Source organism: Hyperolius riggenbachi, chromosome 12, assembly GCF_040937935.1.
Source record: "Hyperolius riggenbachi isolate aHypRig1 chromosome 12, aHypRig1.pri, whole genome shotgun sequence".
NCBI classification, from domain to species: domain Eukaryota; kingdom Metazoa; phylum Chordata; class Amphibia; order Anura; family Hyperoliidae; genus Hyperolius; species Hyperolius riggenbachi.
Window position 1 is genome coordinate 72,742,825 of NC_090657.1, and position 18,900 is coordinate 72,761,724.

Sequence of the window (18,900 nt, forward strand, 5' to 3'; positions counted from 1 at the left end):
GTCATTGAGTAATTGTGTGTTAGGGTTAGAAAAAGTGGGCAGAGCCAACACCAGCCAAATACATACCCGGGTAACGCCAGGTCATCAGCATGTAAGCCCTTATATAAAATGCAGCATGTTAGCTCATATAGAAAATGCAGCATGTTAGCACATATAGAGAATGTAGCACGTAAGCCCATATATAAAATGCAGCACGTTAGACCATACGGAAAATGCAGCACATTTGCCTATATAGAAAATAAGTTGGCTAGCCCAAAAATAAAATGAGCATGTTAGCCCATATAGAAAATGCAGTCCATATACAAAAAGAAGCATGTTTGCCCACATAGAAAATGCAGCATCTTAAACCATATATAAAATGCAGCATGTTAGCCCATACAGAAAATGCAGCATGTTAGCCCATATACAAAACACAGGACATTAGCCCATATACAAATGCAGCACGTTAGCCCATATACAAAATGCAGCACGTTAGCCCATATACAAAATGCAGCACGTTAGCCCATATACAAAATGCAGCACATTAGCCCATATACAAAATGCAGCACATTAGCCCATATACAAAATGCAGCACGTTAGCCCGTATACAAAACGCAGCACGTTAGCCCGTATAAAAAACGCAGCACGTTAGCCCGTATAAAAAACGCAGCACGTTAGCCCGTATACAAAACGCAGCACGTTAACCCGAATACAAAAATCAGCACGTTAGCCCGTATACAAAATGCAGCCCGTTAGACCGTATACAAAACGCAGCACATTAGCCCGTATACAAAAATCAGCACATTAGCCCGTATACAAAATGCAGCCCGTTAGCCCGTATACAAAACGCAGCACGTTAGCCCGTATACAAAACGCAGCATGTTAGCCCATATACAAAACGCAGCACGTTAACCCGAATACAAAATGCAGCACGTTAGCCCGAATACAAAATGCAGCACGTTAGCCCGATTACAAAACGCAGCACGTTAGACCGTATACAAAACGCAGCACGTTAGCCTGTATACAAAACGCAGCACGTTAGCCCGTATACAAAACGCAGCACGTTAGCCCATATATAAAACGCAGCACGTTAACCCGAATACAAAACGCAGCACGTTAGCCCGAATACAAAACGCAGCATGTTAGCCCGAATACAAAATGCAGCACGTTAGTCCGTATACAAAATTCAGTACGTTAGCCCGTATACAAAATGCAGTACGTTAGCCCGTATACAAAACGCAGCACGTTAGCCCGTATACAACACGCAGCACGTTAGCCCGTATACAAAACGCAGCACGGTAGCCCGTATACAAAACGCAGCACGTTAGCCCGTAGACAAAACGCAGCACGTTAGCCCGTAGACAAAACGCAGCACGTTAGCCCGTAGACAAAACGCAGCACGCTAGCCCGTATACAAAATGCAGCACGTTAGACCGTATACAAAACGCAGCACGTTAGACCGTATACAAAACGCAGCACGTTAGCCTGTATACAAAACGCAGCACGTTAGCCCGTATACAAAACGCAGCACGTTAGCCTGTATACAAAACGCAGCACGTTAGCCCGTATAACGAACGCAGCACGTTAGCCCGTATAATGAACGCAGCACGTTAGCCCGTATACAACACGCAGCACGTTAGCCCGTATACAAAACGCAGCACGTTAGCCCATATACAACACGCAGCACGTTAGCCCGTATACAAAATGCAGCACATTAGCCCGTATACAAAATGCAGCACGTTAGCCCATATATAAAACGCAGCACGTTAGCCCGTATTAAAAATGCAGCACGTTAGCCAATAAACAAAATGCAGCATATTGACCCATATATAAAATGCAGCATGTTAGTCCATATATAAAATGCAGCATATTGACCCATATATAAAATGCAGCATGTTAGTGTATATATATAAAATGCAGCATATTGGCCCATATATAAAATGCAGCATGTTAGCCAATATATAAAATGCAGCACGTTAGCCAATATATAAAATGCAGCATGTTAGCCAATATATAAAATGCAGCACATTAGACCATATGGAAAATGCAGCACTTTAGCCCATAGGGAAAATACAGCACTTTAGACCATAGGGAAAATACAGCACTTTAGCCCATAGGGAAAATGCAGCACGGTAGCCCGTATACAAAACGCAGCACGTTAGCCCGTAGACAAAACGCAGCACGTTAGCCCGTAGACAAAACGCAGCACGTTAGACCGTATACAAAACGCAGCACGTAAGACCGTATACAAAACGCAGCACGTTAGCCCGTATACAAAACGCAGCACGTTAGCCCGTATACAAAACGCAGCACGTTAGCCCGTATAATGAACGCAGCACGTTAGCCCGTATACAAAACGCAGCACGTTAGCCCATATACAACACGCAGCACGTTAGCCCGTATACAAAATGCAGCACGTTAGCCCGTATACAAAATGCAGCACGTTAGCCCGTATACAAAATGCAGCACATTAGCCCGTATACAAAATGCAGCACGTTAGCCCATATATAAAACGCAGCACGTTAGCCCGTATACAAAATGCAGCACGTTAGCCAATAAACAAAATGCAGCATATTGACCCATATATAAAATGCAGCATGTTAGTCCATATATAAAATGCAGCATATTGACCCATATATAAAATGCAGCATGTTAGTATATATGTTACGGCCAGAACCCGAAGTTTGGCCACTTCTAGTTCTGGCCGGCCACTTCGGGTTCTGGCCGGCCAATGCGCGAAGTGGCCGCTGCGCTGCGGCCAATGTTAGAAATGGAATGATTCCTCTGAGGTTAATGTATCTTCTGGCCGCAGCGCAGCGGCCAAACGTATAACAACTTAGTGAATTTATTGCAATTCAGCCGGCGGCAATGTAACATTTCAAGCCGCCGGCTTTTTTTTTTTTCTGCCTCTCTCTCCTCCCCCCCCCCCCCCCCGCCTCTCTCGCTCTCCTATGGGCCGCCGGCGGGGACACGCGTGTCCCCCCGGAGTCGTTCGTCGCGGCAGGGGGATCCTGCTGTTCTTGCAGAGCGGGTGCTGGCAGAAGCAATGTCTGCAGCCTCCCCGCTCTGCTGCCCTGGCGCCACGAACGACTCCCGGGGACACGCATGTCCCCGCCGACTGCCCATAAGAGGAGAGAGAGAGAGAGGCAGAAAAAAAAAAAGCCGGAGGCTTGAATTGTTACATTGCCGCCGGCTGAATTGCAATAAATTCACTAAGTTGTTAAACGTTTGGTCGCTGCGCTGCGGCCAGAAGATACATTAACCTCAGAGGAATCATTCCATTTCTAACATTGGCCGCAGCGCAGCGGCCACTTCGCGCATTGGCCGGCCAGAACCCGAAGTGGCCGGCCAGAACTAGAAGTGGCCAAACTTCGGGTTCTGGCCGTAACATATATATAAAATGCAGCATGTTAGCCAATATATAAAATGCAGCACATTAGACCATATGGAAAATGCAGCACTTTAGCCCATAGGGAAAATGCAGCACTTTAGCCCATAGGGAAAATATAGCACTTTAGACCATAGGGAAAATACAGCACTTTAGCCCATAGGGAAAATGCAGCAATGTTACATGTGGCACTTGCGCCACGGTTTCCAGATTGAAAGTTCCAGGACGGAGGGGCGGAGCAGAGCACTACAGCAGCAAATAGCAGGAGCATGACAGGAGCATCACATCCCTGGCACCCAACACAGAAAGCAACAAAGAGGCATGACAGCCAGGTGGAAAGGTACAGAGGAGGGGGCGGAGCTAATCGAGTGGTCGCGGTGTTACAGCTGTATTTTCTATTGCATTAGTGCAGCCGGCCCAGGGTGAAATGTCCCCCCTTTGCTAGCTGTACACTTCAGGTAGACCGCCATGGGTCTCCATGAGGCTCGCAGCAGACCCCCCTATCGCCGGTAAAGAGAATAGGACCCTTGGCTAAGGCCGCCATAGCAGCTACTATGGCTCCTATGGAGATTCCTATGCCACTTGTGCTGGAGGAGGGAGAACTCAGTGTAGGTGCTGGGAGGAGGAAGAGGTCAGGATGGGTGCTGGGCGGGGGTCAGTGTGGGTGTCGGGGGAGGGACAGGTCAGTGTGGTTGTTGGGGAAGGGAGAAGTTAGTGTGGGTTCTGGGGGGTGGGAGAGGTTAGTGTAGGGGGTGGGGGAAGGGAGAGGTCAGTGTGATTGTCGAGGAAGGGAGAGGTCAGTGTGGTTGTCGGGAAAGGGAGAGGTTAGTGTGGGTTCCGGGGGTTGGGACAGGTTAGTGTAGGGGGTGGGGGAAGGTAGAGGTCATTGTGATTGTCGGGGAAGGGAGAGGTCAGTATGATTGTCAGGGAAGGGAGAAGTTAGAGTGGATTGTGGGGGGTGGGAGAGGTCAGTGTGGATGATGGAGAGGTTAGTGTGGGTGGAGGGTGAGGTCAGTGTGTGTGTGTGTGTGTGTGTGGGTGTGTGTGTGTGTGTGGGTGTGTGTGTGTGTGTGTGTGGGGGGGGGTATGAAGTTACTGTGGGTTCTAGGGGGGGGGTGATGGGTCAGTGTAGGTGATTGGTGGAGGGAGAGGCCAGTGTGGGTGTAGGGGGTGTGTGTGTTGGATGAGGAAGAAGTTACTGTGGGTTTTGGGGGTGGGGTGGGGGGGGGGGTGAGGGATCAGTGTGTGTTGATTGGTGGAAGGAGGGGTCAGTGTGTGTGTGTGTGTGGGGGGGGGGGGTTCTTGAGGGAGAAAGTACTGTGGGTGCAGGTGGGGGGAGGGGTCAGTGTCGGTGTGTGGATAAAGGAGAAGTTAGTTGGAAGGGGGTGGAGCTCAGTGAGGGTGCTGCAATGGGGGATGCACATTCTCACCTGATCCCAAATTCCTGTCAGGGCTGCCTGCCTCTCCAAAGTGTCCTGGATAGGGGGGCGGAGCTTCTCGCGGCGGGGGGCGTGGCTTCTTGCAGCCACCTTTGTTGTATGTAAAAAAAGGCATGTGGGGGTCGGGGGGGATGTGCCAGAGCCCCTCCCCTCTGCACGTGACGGAGCCGCATCTGTGCTTCCAGTGCCGACAGCTCCGGGGTCACGTGACAGGCTTTGTGCTTCTCCAATCACACTAAACTGCTCATAACTCCCCATCACCGCCCCCTGGAGGCCCCAAATAGCATTACACCTGTCTATCAGAGAGCCCTCCTCCACCCCCAGCAGCGATCTCTCCTCTCTGCCCCCTCTCACCCCCGCAATCTGCCCCCGAACAGCCGTCTTCACACCGCTGGCGCTGTGACCGCCAGGGGGCGCCCATGGATCGTATGATTTCCACATGAAAGCGGCGGCATTCCTCCGGGATTCCTGTTCGGGTCTTCGGGGCGGAGTCCGGAGATGGAGACATGCGGGTGGTCCCGGGTTTGGGGGTCACCGATCGCCTGAAAACCCCGCGAAGAGGCGGGAGAAGAAACACAAATGTGGCGCAGCGGCACGCGGTGGCTGTGTGTGTTCTCAACGTGGTCCGCTCTGTGGCTGTATAAAGCTCCGCTGCGGGAGCGAGGCATTCGCCTAGAGACCGCCGAGCCGAGGGGCACCTCTGCCGCTGATCGCAGCTCCGATGCTGCAACGGAAGGAAGGAATGTTTTAGTAATTATTCTTTTTATTATTTAAACATCAATCATAGAGTCACATAAGGATTTTAATACAGCAAATATATTAATGAAAGCGTTATATATATATATAGCAGCCAGAGAAAAAGCGATGTAAGCAGATATACCAAATGACATAAGAAATGATGGCTATATATATATATATATGTATATATGTGTGTGTGTGTATTTTTTGTTTAACCACTTCGGGACCACAGTCTTTTCGCCCCTTAAGGACCAGAGCCTTTTTCTCCATTCAGACCACTGCAGCTTTCACGGTTTATTGCTCGGTCATACAACCTACCACCTAAATGAATTTTACCTCCTTTTCTTGTCACTAATACAGCTTTCTTTTGATGCTATTTGATTGCTGCTGCGAGTTTTACTTTTTATTATATTCATCAAAAAAGACATGAATTTTGTCAAAAAAATGACTTTTTTAACTTTCTGTGCTGACATTTTTCAAATAAAGTAAAATTTCCTATACATTTGAGCGCGAAAGTTATTCTGCTACATGTCTTTGATAAAAAAAAAAACATTCAGTGTATATTTATTGGATTGGGTAAAAGTTATAGCGTTTACAAACTATGGTGCCAAAAGTGAATTTTCCCATTTTCAAGCATCTCTGACTTTTCTGCGCACCTGTCAGGTTTCATGAGGGGCTAAAATTCCAGGATAGTACAAATACCCCCCAAATGACCCCATTTTGGAAAGAAGACATCCCAAAGTATTCAGTGAGAGGCATGGTGAGTTCATAGAAGATTTTATTTTTTGTCACAAGTTAGCGGAAAATGACAGTTTGTGACAAAAAAAAAAAAAAAAAAAAGTTTCCATTTCTTCTAACTTGCGACAAAAAAAAATGAAATCTGCCACGGACTCACTATGCTCCTCTCTGAATACCTTGAAGTGTCTACTTTCCAGAATGGGGTCATTTGTGGGGTGTGTTTACTGTCCTGGCATTTGGGGGGTGCCTAATTGTAAGCACCCCTGTAAAGCCTAAAGATGCTCATTGGACTTTGGGCCCCTTAGCGCAGTTAGGCCGCAAAAAAGTGCCACACATGTGGTATTGCCGTACTCAGGAAAAGTAGTATAATGTGTTTTGGGGTGTATTTTTACACATACACATGCTGGGTGGGAGAAATATCTCCGTAAATGACAATTTTTTTATTTTTTTTACACACAATTGTCTATTTATAGAGATATTTCTCCCACTCAGCATGGGTATGTGGAAAAATACACCCCAAAACACATTATACTACTTCTCCTGAGTACGGCGATACCACATGTGTGGCACTTTTTTGCACCCTAACTGCGCTAAGGGGCCCAAAGTCCAATGAGTACCTTTAGGATTTCACAGGTCATTTTGAGAAATTTCGTTTCAAGACTACTCCTCACGGTTTAGGGCCCCTAAAATGCCAGGACAGTATAGGAACCCCACAAATTACCCCATTTTAGAAAGAAGACACCCCAAGGTATTCCGTTAGATGTATGGTGAGTTCATAGAAGATTTTTTTTTTTTGTCACAAGTTAGCGGAAATTGATTGTAATTGTTTTTTTTCACAAAGTGTCATTTTCCGCTAACTTGTGACAAAAAATAAAATCTTCTATGAACTCGCCATTCTCCTAACGGAATACCTTGGGGTGTCTTCTTTCTAAAATGGAGTCATTTGTGGGGTTCCTATACTGCCCTGGCATTTTAGGGGCCCTAAACCGTGAGGAGTAGTCTTGAAACCAAATGTGGCAAAATGACCTGTGAAATCCTAAAGGTACTCATTGGACTTTGGGCCCCTTAGCGCACTTAGGGTGCAAAAAAGTGCCACACATGTGGTACCGCCGTACTCAGGAGAAGTAGTATAATGTGTTTTGGGGTGTATTTTTACACATACCCATGCTGGGTGGGAGAAATATCTCTGTAAATGACAATTATTTGATTTTTTTTACACACAATTGTCCATTTACAGAGAGATTTCTCCCACCCAGCATGGGTATGTATAAAAATACACCCCAAAACACATTATACTACTTCTTCTGAGTACGGCGATACCACATGTGTGACACTTTTTTGCAGCCTAGGTGCGCTAAGGGGCCCAACGTCCTATTCACAGGTCATTTTGAGGCATTTGTTTTCTAGACTACTCCTCACGGTTTAGGGCCCCTAAAATGCCAGGGCAGTATAGGAACCCCACAAGTGACCCCATTTTAGAAAGAAGACACCCCAAGGTATTCCGTTAGGGGTATGGTGAGTTCATAGAAGATTTTATTTTTTCTCACAAGTTAGTGAAAAATGACACTTTGTGAAAAAAACAATAACAATCCAATTTCCGCTAACTTTTGACAAAAAATAAAATATTCTATGAACTCATCATACACCTAACAGAATACCTTGGGGTGTCTTCTTTCTAAAATGGGGTCACTTGTGGGGTTCCTATACTGCCCTGGCATTTTACGGGCCCAAAACTGTGAGTAGTCTGGAAACCAAATTTCTCAAAATGACTGTTCAGGGGTATAAGCATCTGCAAATTTTGATGACAGGTGGTCTATGAGGGGGCAAATTTTGTGGAATCGGTCATAAGCAGGGTGGCCTCTTAGATGACAGGATGTATTGGGCCTGATCTGATGGATAGGAGTGCTAGGGGGGTGACAGGAGGTGATTGATGGGTGTCTCAGGGGGCGGTTAGAGGGGAAAATAGATGCAATCAATGCACTGGGGAGGTGATCGGAAGGGGGTCTGAAGGGGATCTGAGGGTTTGGCCGAGTGATCAGGAGCCCACACGGGGCAAATTAGGGCCTGATCTGATGGGTAGGTGTGCTAGGGGGTGACAGGAGGTGATTGATGGGTGTCTCAAGGTGTGATTAGAGGGGGGAAATAGATGCAAGCAATGCACTGGCGAGGTGATCAGGGCTGGGGTCTGAGGGCGTTCTGAGGTGTGGGCGGGTGATTGGGTGCCCGCAAGGGGCAGATTAGGGTCTAATCTGATGGGTAACAGTGACAGGTGGTGATAGGGGGTGATTGATGGGTAATTAGTGGGTGTTTAGAGGAGAGAATAGATGTAAACAATGGATTTGGGAGGTGATCTGATGTCGGATCTGCGGGCGATCTATTGGTGTGGGTGGGTGATCAGATTGCCCGCAAGGGGCAGGTTAGGGGCTGATTGATGGGTGGCAGTGACAGGGGGTGATTGATGGGTGGCAGTGACAGGGGGTGATTGATGGGTGATTGACAGGTGATCAGTGGGTTATTACCCGGAATAACAGATGTAAATATTGCACGGGCAAATTGATAAGGGGGGGGGTCTGAGGGCAATCTGAGCGTGTGGGCGGGTGATTGGGTGCCCGCAAGGGGCAGATTAGGGTCTAATCTGATGGGTAACAGTGACAGGTGGTGATAGGGGGTGATTGATGGGTAATTAGTGGGTGTTTAGAGGAGAGAATAGATGTAAACAATTGATTTGGGAGGTGATCTGATGTCGGATCTGCGGGCGATCTATTGGTGTGGGTGGGTGATCAGATTGCCCGCAAGGGGCAGGTTAGGGGCTGATTGATGGGTGGCAGTGACAGGGGGTGATTGATGGGTGGCAGTGACAGGGGGTGATTGACAGGTAATCAGTGGGTTATTACAGGGGAGAACAGATGTAAATATTGCACGGGCGAATTGATAAGGGGGGGGTCTGAGGGCAATCTGAGCGTGTGGGCAGGTGATTGGGTGCCCGCAAGGGGCAGATTAGGGTCTAATCTGATGGGTAACAGTGACAGGTGGTGATAGGGGGTGATTGATGGGTAATTAGTGGGTGTTTAGAGGAGAGAATAGATGTAAACAATGGATTTGGGAGGTGATCTGATGTCGGATCTGCGGGCGATCTATTGGTGTGGGTGGGTGATCAGATTGCCCGCAAGGGGCAGGTTAGGGGCTGATTGATGGGTGGCAGTGACAGGGGGTGATTGATGGGTGGCAGTGACAGGGGGTGATTGATGGGTGATTGACAGGTAATCAGTGGGTTATTACAGGGGAGAACAGATGTAAATATTGCACGGGCGAATTGATAAGGGGGGGGTCTGAGGGCAATCTGAGCGTGTGGGCAGGTGATTGGGTGCCCGCAAGGGGCAGATTAGGGTCTAATCTGATGGGTAACAGTGACAGGTGGTGATAGGGGGTGATTGATGGGTAATTAGTGGGTGTTTAGAGGAGAGAATAGATGTAAACAATGGATTTGGGAGGTGATCTGATGTCGGATCTGCGGGCGATCTATTGGTGTGGGGGGGTGATCAGATTGCCCGCAAGGGGCAGATCAGGGGCTGATTGATGGGTGGCAGTGACAGGGGGTGATTGACGGGTGATTGACAGGTGATTGACAGGTGATTGACAGGTGATTGACAGGTGATCAGGGGGGATAGATGCATACAGTACACGGGGGGGGGGGGGGGGGTCTGGGGGGGGTCTGGGGAGAATCTGAGGGGTGGGGGGGTGATCAGGAGGGAGTAGGGGGCAGATTAGGGACTTAAAAAAAAAATAGCGTTGACAGATAGTGACAGGGAGTGATTGATGGGTGATTAGGAGGGTGACTGGGTGCAAACAGTGGTCTGGGGGGTGGGCAGGGGGGGGTCTGAGGGGTGCTGTGGGCGATCAGGGGGCAGGGGGGGGGAAATCAGTGTGCTTGGGTGCAGACTAGGGTGGCTGCAGCCTGCCCTGGTGGTCCCTCGGACACTGGGACCACCAGGGCAGGAGGCAGCCAGTATAATAGGCTTTGTATACATTACAAAGCCTATTATACACTGTTGCAGCGGCGATCCGGATGCCAGTAACCCGCCGGCGCTTCCGAACGGCCGGCGGGTTACGGCGAACGGGGGGCGGAGCCAGTCCCCGGCGGCTGATCGCGTCACGAATGACGCGATCGCCGCATAGCCACTCCCGCAGCCGCCCCCGCCGATGGGCGTATTGCGGTCGTTTGGGCCCGGACTTTGCCGCCGCCCATCGGCTGGGGGCGGTCGTTAAGTGGTTAAACGTTTTATTGAAAAGGTAAGCAAAGTCCATATATACAAAAAAGTCAACAAACCTCACTCAGGAAGCATTACATCAGCGTGAATTATGAAAAGAAAATATAATCAAATCCCTAGTACAGAATACATTATCATTTACATGCAAACAGTCCTGACATGCTGTAAATTGTCTTTCCAGATGAAAACTTGACTGATCAGTTATAGCTGTTTTTTCCCACCTGATGACCTCACAATACTCAGCTGGGTACAGATAGAGGATGCTTGGATTACCTGATGACCTCACAATACTCAGCTGGGTATAGAGGATGCTGGGATTACGTGATGGCCTCACAATACTCAGGTGGGTATAGAGGATGCTGGGATTACCTGATGACCTCACAATACTCAGCTGGGTATAGAGGATGCTGGGATTACCTGATGACCTCACAATACTCAGCTGGGTATAGAGGATGCTGGGATTACGTGATGGCCTCACAATACTCAGGTGGGTATAGAGGATGCTGGGATTACCTGATGACCTCACAATACTCGGCTGGGTATAGAGGATGCTGGGATTACCTGATGACCTCACAATACTCGGCTGGGTATAGAGGATGCTGGGATTACCTGATGACCTCACAATAAACTCGGCTGGGTATAGAGAATGCTAGGATTACCTGATGACCTCACAGTACTCAGCTGGTTATACATAGAGGATGCATGTAGGAAGAATAAGTATATGGAATAGAGAACATACAGGCTAGGTGCACACTTAGCAGAAACGCTAACGTTGCAGAACGGAAGTCAATGGGCCGCAGGAAAAATGCATATAAAAACGCATATGCGTTTTCAAACATGCGTTTTTAAAATTCAGGTTTTGTTGCATAATATTAAAAAACACACATAATGAAAGTCAATGGGAACGCAATGGTATGCATTTTTTATGTTTTATGTTTGCATTTTACATGCGCTTTTATATGCGTTTTTATTTTAAAAAATTGTTTTCTTATGTATTTCCGCTTCCTGTTGTCTTCCTAGGGATTAGCATAAAACGCAATTGAAAAGCGCATACAAAACACATATGGGTTTTGTATATACCAAACACAAATGCATAAAAATGCACACAAACGCTTGAAAAACGCATCTGCAAGGAAAAACCGCAAACGTACTAAAAACACACACAAAAAACCCCACACATGACAGAAAACGCAACCTTTCACACTCTGTTATGTGTGCACCCAGCCTCAGTCAGTTTTAAGCACTGAGTATGAGCTGAGTGTAAAGGTTGCCATACACTTATAGATTTGCAGCAGATTTGACCATCAGATAGATTTATGGCAGATGCCTGTCAAGTCCAATCTGACAGGAATCTATCTGATGTGCCACACAATAGGAACAGATTTCCTGAAATCTATTGAAAATCAATCTAAATGCATTATTGAACCATTAAATCCAATGCAAGGTATACACACTACAACTTACGCCACTCCCACATCAGCCTCTGGCCAAGTTGTGCTCCTCACTAGCAAACCTAAAAACACATCACCTCTTGGTATACATGTTGTTTACTACCCCATCCCCCGAATTCCCATAGATAGTAAACTCACTCATTATTGGACCATTAGAGCCAATGCAACTCTATGGGTCATCGATCAGAAATTGATTCTATCAAATTCCCCATTCGATCGATTTGCGGCCAATTTTCGATCGATTTGATCTATCTGACAGGATGGAAAATTTAGGTCGATCCTGTCAGATAGATCAAATCGATCGAACTTGGCCGCAAATCGATCGAATGGGGAATTTGATAGAATCGATTTCTGATCGATCGATCGCTGAAATCAACCACTGTATGGGCCCCTTAAGTGCATTAGTAACCATAACTGTGGATTCCTGATTGGCCAGTTTGGTGTTAGTAGTTTTCAGATCATCAAATCATATTTGTGATCTGTTCACAGAAATTATGGTAATTAGTAGCCAAATAGAAAGTTATATAAACAGATCACAAATATAATGATTTGATGATCTGAAAACTACTAACACCAAGCAGGCCAATCATGGCAGAACGATGGAACGTTTGACATGTTTAGTAGCCTGGTACACACTTTCAATTATGATTGGCCAATAACTTACCAATTACCACCTATGGCTAGGTCCACACTTGTCAGTTCAGGATCAAATCCGTTTTAAAAGGGTCCTTTTTTATTTTTTTCTCTAAACAAAACAGAGGCTAGGGTAAAGCCACAGGTGACGTTTCCAGTCCATGGAAACGTCAGTGGGGAGGGGGGTCATTCCCCCCTCACCTGGGTCCCCCGTCCCCGCTCTCCCTCCAGCTAGTTGGAGTCCTTGAAAATGTTGCAAATACGGACCGTCCGTTCAGGTTTTAAAAACGGGTCCCCCTGAACGCAGACAGATCCGTTTTTTTTTTATGGGTGAAGAGAACTGCCATCTTTAACACTGGTATCCGTAGCTCCAGTTTTGATCCGGCCTGAAAAACAGAGCCACAGATATGTTAACGGACCAAGTGTGAACCTAGCTATATGTAGTGTGATTGTTTACCTGCACAATCTGCTCATTAAATCCAATATCTGTTGGCTCCCATAGTGCATTTTGGTAAGGTTAGTTAGTGATTGGCCAATCATAATTGAAAGTGTGTACCAGGATTTACTCACTGGGAAGACTACATCCTATAGGTGTTATGCCTGGGTCACACCATGCAATTTCCTTCAGATGGACGGATCGAATTGATAATTTCCAACAGATTAGATCTGATTTCAGATCGTTTTTCCAATTAAACTTTCCAAAAACTTCTACAAAAAATGCATCAGAAACATGATCAGAAATCAGATCAGATTGGACCTGTCAGAAATCATCGTTTGGACCCGTCTATCAGATGGGAAATTGCATGGTGTGTATGTACCAGGCATAACAACTAGCTGGAAGCATCTGAGTCAAGTATCTGATATCTGATCAAGTATGATATGTGTGAAAGTGGAGATTCCATTCTACAATGGGGCACAGTTCCATCTTATCTCTGCTTATTAATATTACTTTTTCTTTATGGTTATGATTGGCTCACAAGGTTATATTCTCTACCTCAGGCTTATTAACTCCTTCCATAGAGTCAGGATCAGGCCCGTTTTGTAGGGCCGTGTGGCCACCCTGAGGGGGGCGCAGTGATGGAGGGGGAGCTGCAGCTGTGGGGAGAGTGGCCCGACCTCTCTCTCCCTTCCTCTCCCGGGCCGCCCTCCATGCTCCCTCTCTGATGCAGAGTAAAGCGCAGCAGGAAGCAATGTAGAGAGTAACAGGAAGCAATGTAGAGAGCAAATCCAATCAATTAGTGGCGCCAATGGTCCACACATGCCCAATTAAGATTGTGATACCTTAAAAATAAAAACACAGACAAGCGGGTCTCCTCATAGTGAGTATTGCCTCAATACAGTACACCCTACTGCCAACACACATTGCGTGAGGGTAATAGCTATCACCAAAAGGCAGGGGATCACCCCCCCCCCCTCAATCGCCGCTCACCGGATGGCTTCTTTCAATAATTACACATCAAACATTTCATTCCGGCTGCACATAAAATACACTGGTATGTTTACATATCACAACACCCGTCCGCCGACACCGGTCACCTCTCACATCCCCAGGCCGCGTCTGGTTCAGTATTCAGTTTGCGTGCGTCCTCCTGACTGAGTCACAATCCTGACGAAATGCGTAGGGCGGAGCTTGGAGGACGCACACAAACTGAATACTGAACCAGACGCGGCCTGGGCATGTGTGAGGTGACCGGTGTCGGCGGATGGGTATTGTGATATGCAAACATACCAGTTTATTTTATGTGCAGCCGGAAGAGTTGGGAGAATTATTAAGCAACATTGGGGTGCTCTTTCGCAGTCGCTCCCCGCTGTCCCTGAGTTCCAGAATCCGCCTTTATTCTCTTACAAAAGGGCCCCTACACTCAGGGATAAACTTGTACACGCTGAAATTAAACCTTCTGACAAAAAATGTGGGGGCTCTAGGAGAGGCATGTATCCGTGCCTTAATTGTGTGCACTGCAACTCAGTTATCAGGAGCAACTTTTTCACTCATCCTAGATTGGGTACCAAGTTTGAGATTAGGAGTATCTATAACTGTGATTCCCAATATGTGATATACATATTGAAGTGCCCTTGTGGCCTTCTCTATGTGGGGGAGACTACTCAAAAATTCAAGATTAGACTGTCTGCTCATAAACATGCTATCCGGGAACGCCTGGTGGAGCAACCAGTGGCCTGTCACTTCGCCCAAGTTAACCATTCTGTTAGTCAGTTACGCTGTCAAATTATTGACAGCGTGCCTCCTTTAAAACGGGGTGGCGATAGACACAGGCTACTGTTACGCCGCGAGGCTCACTGGATACGTGTTCTTGACACTTTGGAACCACGGGGCATGAATCGTGAATACGATCTATTGCCCCTTTTGTGATTCCTTGTAATTTTTTGCAACAATAGATTTTTTTACAACTGATCTCATCTTAAGATCATATCCTTTTTTATCTTTTTTCTTTTATTTTTTCTGGGCATTCTTCCCCTTAATGTCTGTGGTTTGATTTTTATTCCTAATCTGGACTATAGAGATCAAGTGATGTGCTGTGTTTGGATGAGACCCGGTGACTGCTGCTGCGCGGTGGCTATTCTGGGCTGTTTATGCTCTGTGTGTTCCTCTCTACATCCGCATCTCTGCCCCGGCGTGTACATCGCTATGGCAACGTGTAAGCTGGTCTACACGTAGCCATGTGGTGTAACAGCGTGCCGGCCAATTGGTGGACCATGGAGCCACCTGATTGGCCAGGACCACAGTGACGTCATCCACTGGTTTGATAGACGCACGGGGCTCTCTCCGTGGCGTCTTTACTGTTCCCCTGACAACGTCCATGTGACGTTGTAGCACCGCCTACTCGACGCTCAGTTTCCCATCTGGTCCGTGCGACTGGTGGGAGTGGTTCCATCACTGTGACGCCGAGCTGTGGGGCAGACCTGGCGTGATGCGGATGTGGAGTGTGATTGCATATGACGCAGGTGAGTTCTCCTTTTCTCCATTGGCTCCTACATTTTCGTGCATAGTTCCCCATCAGGTCCTCCCTTGTGTGGAGACAGGGGATTGGTCTATTATGTTTTGATAGCCTACAATTGGTGAATTTAAAATGTGGGTGTGTTATATAAACTACTGTTGAAAACTTACACTTTGAGACTGCCATAGCTTGATAAAGGAGCATAACATCTGCTCCGAAACGTCGCTGTTATGTATGACAGTCTTTAATAAAAAGTAAAAGAGCTTTGATGGTGCCGGCTTTACTTCTTTGCTATATGTACTCGAGTGGTGATCGAGCAGCCTGGGCACATCTTCATTAGACCTTCAGCGGGGTGTGCATCTCTTCAGATCTTCATGTGCAGCCGGAATGAAATGTTTGATGTGTAATTATTAAAAGAAGCCATCCGGTGAGTGGGGATTGAGAGGGGGGGTGATCTCCTGCCTTTTGGTGATAGCTATTACCCTCACGCAGTGTGTGTTGGCACTAGGGTGTACTGTATTGAGGCAATACTCACTATGAGGAGACCCTCTTGTCTGTGAGACCTTAAAAATAAAAACACAATCTGAATTGGGCGTGTGTGGACCATTGGCACGTCTAATTGATTGGATTTGTTTCACTGGGACTTGTCTCTGTGCATAGTCAGCAGCCACACAGGAGCTTGAGGACTGAGCGCAACATCACGGTGAAATTGAAAATGTAGAGAGCAACTCACCTGCCTGAGTTCCAATCGCCGGTAACTAGCCGCTGGTCTCCTCCTCTGCATAGCTGCTTATACACACTATACTTCTTGTTTGGGGGTACTGGTTTAGCAGGAAGTATAGTGTGTGTATAAGCGGCTATGCAGAGGAGGAGACCAGCGGCTAGTGACCGGCGATTGGAACACAGGCAGATGCGCTCTACATTGCTTCCTGTTGCTCTCTACATTGCTTCCTGCTGCGCTTTACTCTGCATCAAAGGGGGAGCACGGAGGGCAGCCCGGGAGAGGAAAGAAGGGAGAGGTTGGGTCGCTCTCCCCTCGGCTGACTCCCCCCTCCATGATGGGGAGGAGGGTACCTACCTATCTAGCTGATACTAGGGGCAGCTACCTATCTAACCTATACTGGGGGTACCTACCTATCTAACCTATACTGGGGGCACCTACCTATCGAGCCTATACTGGAGGTACCTACCTATCTAACTTATACTGGGGGCACCTACCTATCTAGCCTATCCGGGGAAAAACTACCTATCTAACCTATACGGGGGCAGCCTCCTATCTAGCCTATACTGGGGGTAGCTACCTATCTAACCTATACTGGGGGCACCTACCTATCTAACCAATACTGGGGGCACCTACCTATCTAGCCTATACTGGAGGTACCTATCTAACTTATACTGGGGGCACCTACCTATCTAGCCTATCCGGGGAAAAACTACCTATCTAACCTATACGGGGGCAGCCTCCTATCTAGCCTATACTGGGGGTACCTACCTATCTAACCTATACTGGGGGCACCTACCTATCTAACCTATACTGGGGGCACCTACCTATCTAGCCTATACTGTGGGGCATCTACCTATCTAACCTATACTGGGGGCAGCTACCTATCTAACCTATACTGGGGGCAGCTACCTATCTAACCTATATTGCAGGTACCTACCTATCTAACCTATACTGGGGGCACCTACCTATCTAACCTATATTGCAGGTACCTACCTATCTAACCTATACTGGGGGCAGCTGCCTATCTAACCTATACTGGGGGCAGCTGCCTATCTAACCTATATTGCTGGTACCTACCTATCTAACCTATACTGGCTGCAGCTACCTATCTAACCTATATTGCAGGTACCTACCTATCTAACCTATACTGGGGGCACCTACCTATCTAACCTATATTGCAGGTACCTACCTATCTAACCTATACTGGGGGCACCTACCTATCTAACCAATACAGGGGTACCTACCTATCTAACCTATACTAGGGGCACCTACCCGTCTAGCCTATACTGGGGGGCACCTACCTATCTAACCTATACTGGAAGTACCTGCCTATCTAACCTATACTGGGGGCAGCTGCCTATCTAACCTATATTGCTGGTACCTACCTATCTAACCTATACTGGGGGCAGCTACCTATCTAACCTATATTGCTGGTACCTACCTATCTAACCTATACTGGGGGCAGCTGCCTATCTAACCTATATTGCAGGTACCTACCTGTCTGAAGAAACCCGACGCCGGGTGAAATGCGTCACGTGAGGCTACGGTCATGTGACGGATCTCGGTGTACGGCCTCGCTCTCTCCTCCCAGCATCCTGGTTCCTGCTTCAAAACGCCCGAACAGCTGAAGTAGCCGGTGCACATAAACGGACGGCGGCAGACGAGTGGCACGCAAGGGAACCTGGCATATGGACGTTGCTAGTGCCGGAAGTACCCGCCATTATAGCGTAATACACTTATACAAAAGGACAGGTGAGTCCCGGCAAGTGCCGGTCTGCTTAGAAAAATTGCTGTGGATGTTCTGCATATAAAAAGGGGAGCTAAAGTAAGAGGCTGAAGTCTATTCATCATATGCTATCCATGACATATGGCACATGACCTGGATACCTATAGAGAACATCACAAGGATTGTTAGCATCCTGAGTGTACATAAAGGGGATCCAGAAGAAATACGCTATTGGTAACTGTTGCTTATGCTTGAATAATAGAAGTGCACTCCAAATTCATCTAGCGCTAGGCCTACCATCCTCTATGGGAACCGCAGCCATTTTTATGGTTTTAAATTGGGCAGGGGGGGTTATTCACACTATGCTTTTTGAATAAAAAATATTTTTGATACGTTGTATATGAGGCTCCCTTTTTTGTCATACCTACCTATCTAACCTATACGGGGGGCAGCTACCTATCTATCCTATACTGGAGGCACCTACCTATCTAGCCTATACTGGAGGCACCTACCTATCTAGCCTATACTGGAGGCACCTACCTATCTAGCCTATACTGGGGGCACCTACCTATCTAACCTGTACTGGGGGCACCTACCTATCTAGCCTTTACTGGGGGCAGCTACCTATCTAACCTATATTGGGGGCATCTACCTATCTAACCTATACTGGGGGAACCTACCTATCTAGCCTATACTGCGGGCACCTACCTAGCTAGCCTATACTGGGGGCACCTACCTAGCTAGCCTATACTGGGGCAACTATTCTGGCTACTTATATTGGAGACACCCACCTAGCTAACCTGTACTGGGGGCACCTACCTATCTAACCTATAGCGGTGACACCTGCCTATCTAACCTATGC

The 18,900-nt window shown here is 47.4% G+C and overlaps 2 long non-coding RNA genes across 2 annotated transcripts in view; one reads left to right on the forward strand and one right to left on the reverse strand.

The window, feature by feature from the left end:
* The window catches only part of LOC137541509 (uncharacterized), a 64,952-nt gene extending 59,968 nt beyond the window's left edge, over positions 1–4,984 (reverse strand). The window contains exon 1 of the long non-coding RNA XR_011025183.1: positions 4,798–4,984. This is a non-coding gene — a long non-coding RNA (uncharacterized lncRNA). The remainder of the gene's footprint in view (positions 1–4,797) is intronic.
* The window catches only part of LOC137541508 (uncharacterized), a 198,080-nt gene continuing 184,120 nt past the window's right edge, over positions 4,941–18,900 (forward strand). Inside the window, exons 1-2 of the long non-coding RNA XR_011025182.1 lie at positions 4,941–5,556; positions 17,802–18,064. This is a non-coding gene — a long non-coding RNA (uncharacterized lncRNA). The remainder of the gene's footprint in view (positions 5,557–17,801; positions 18,065–18,900) is intronic.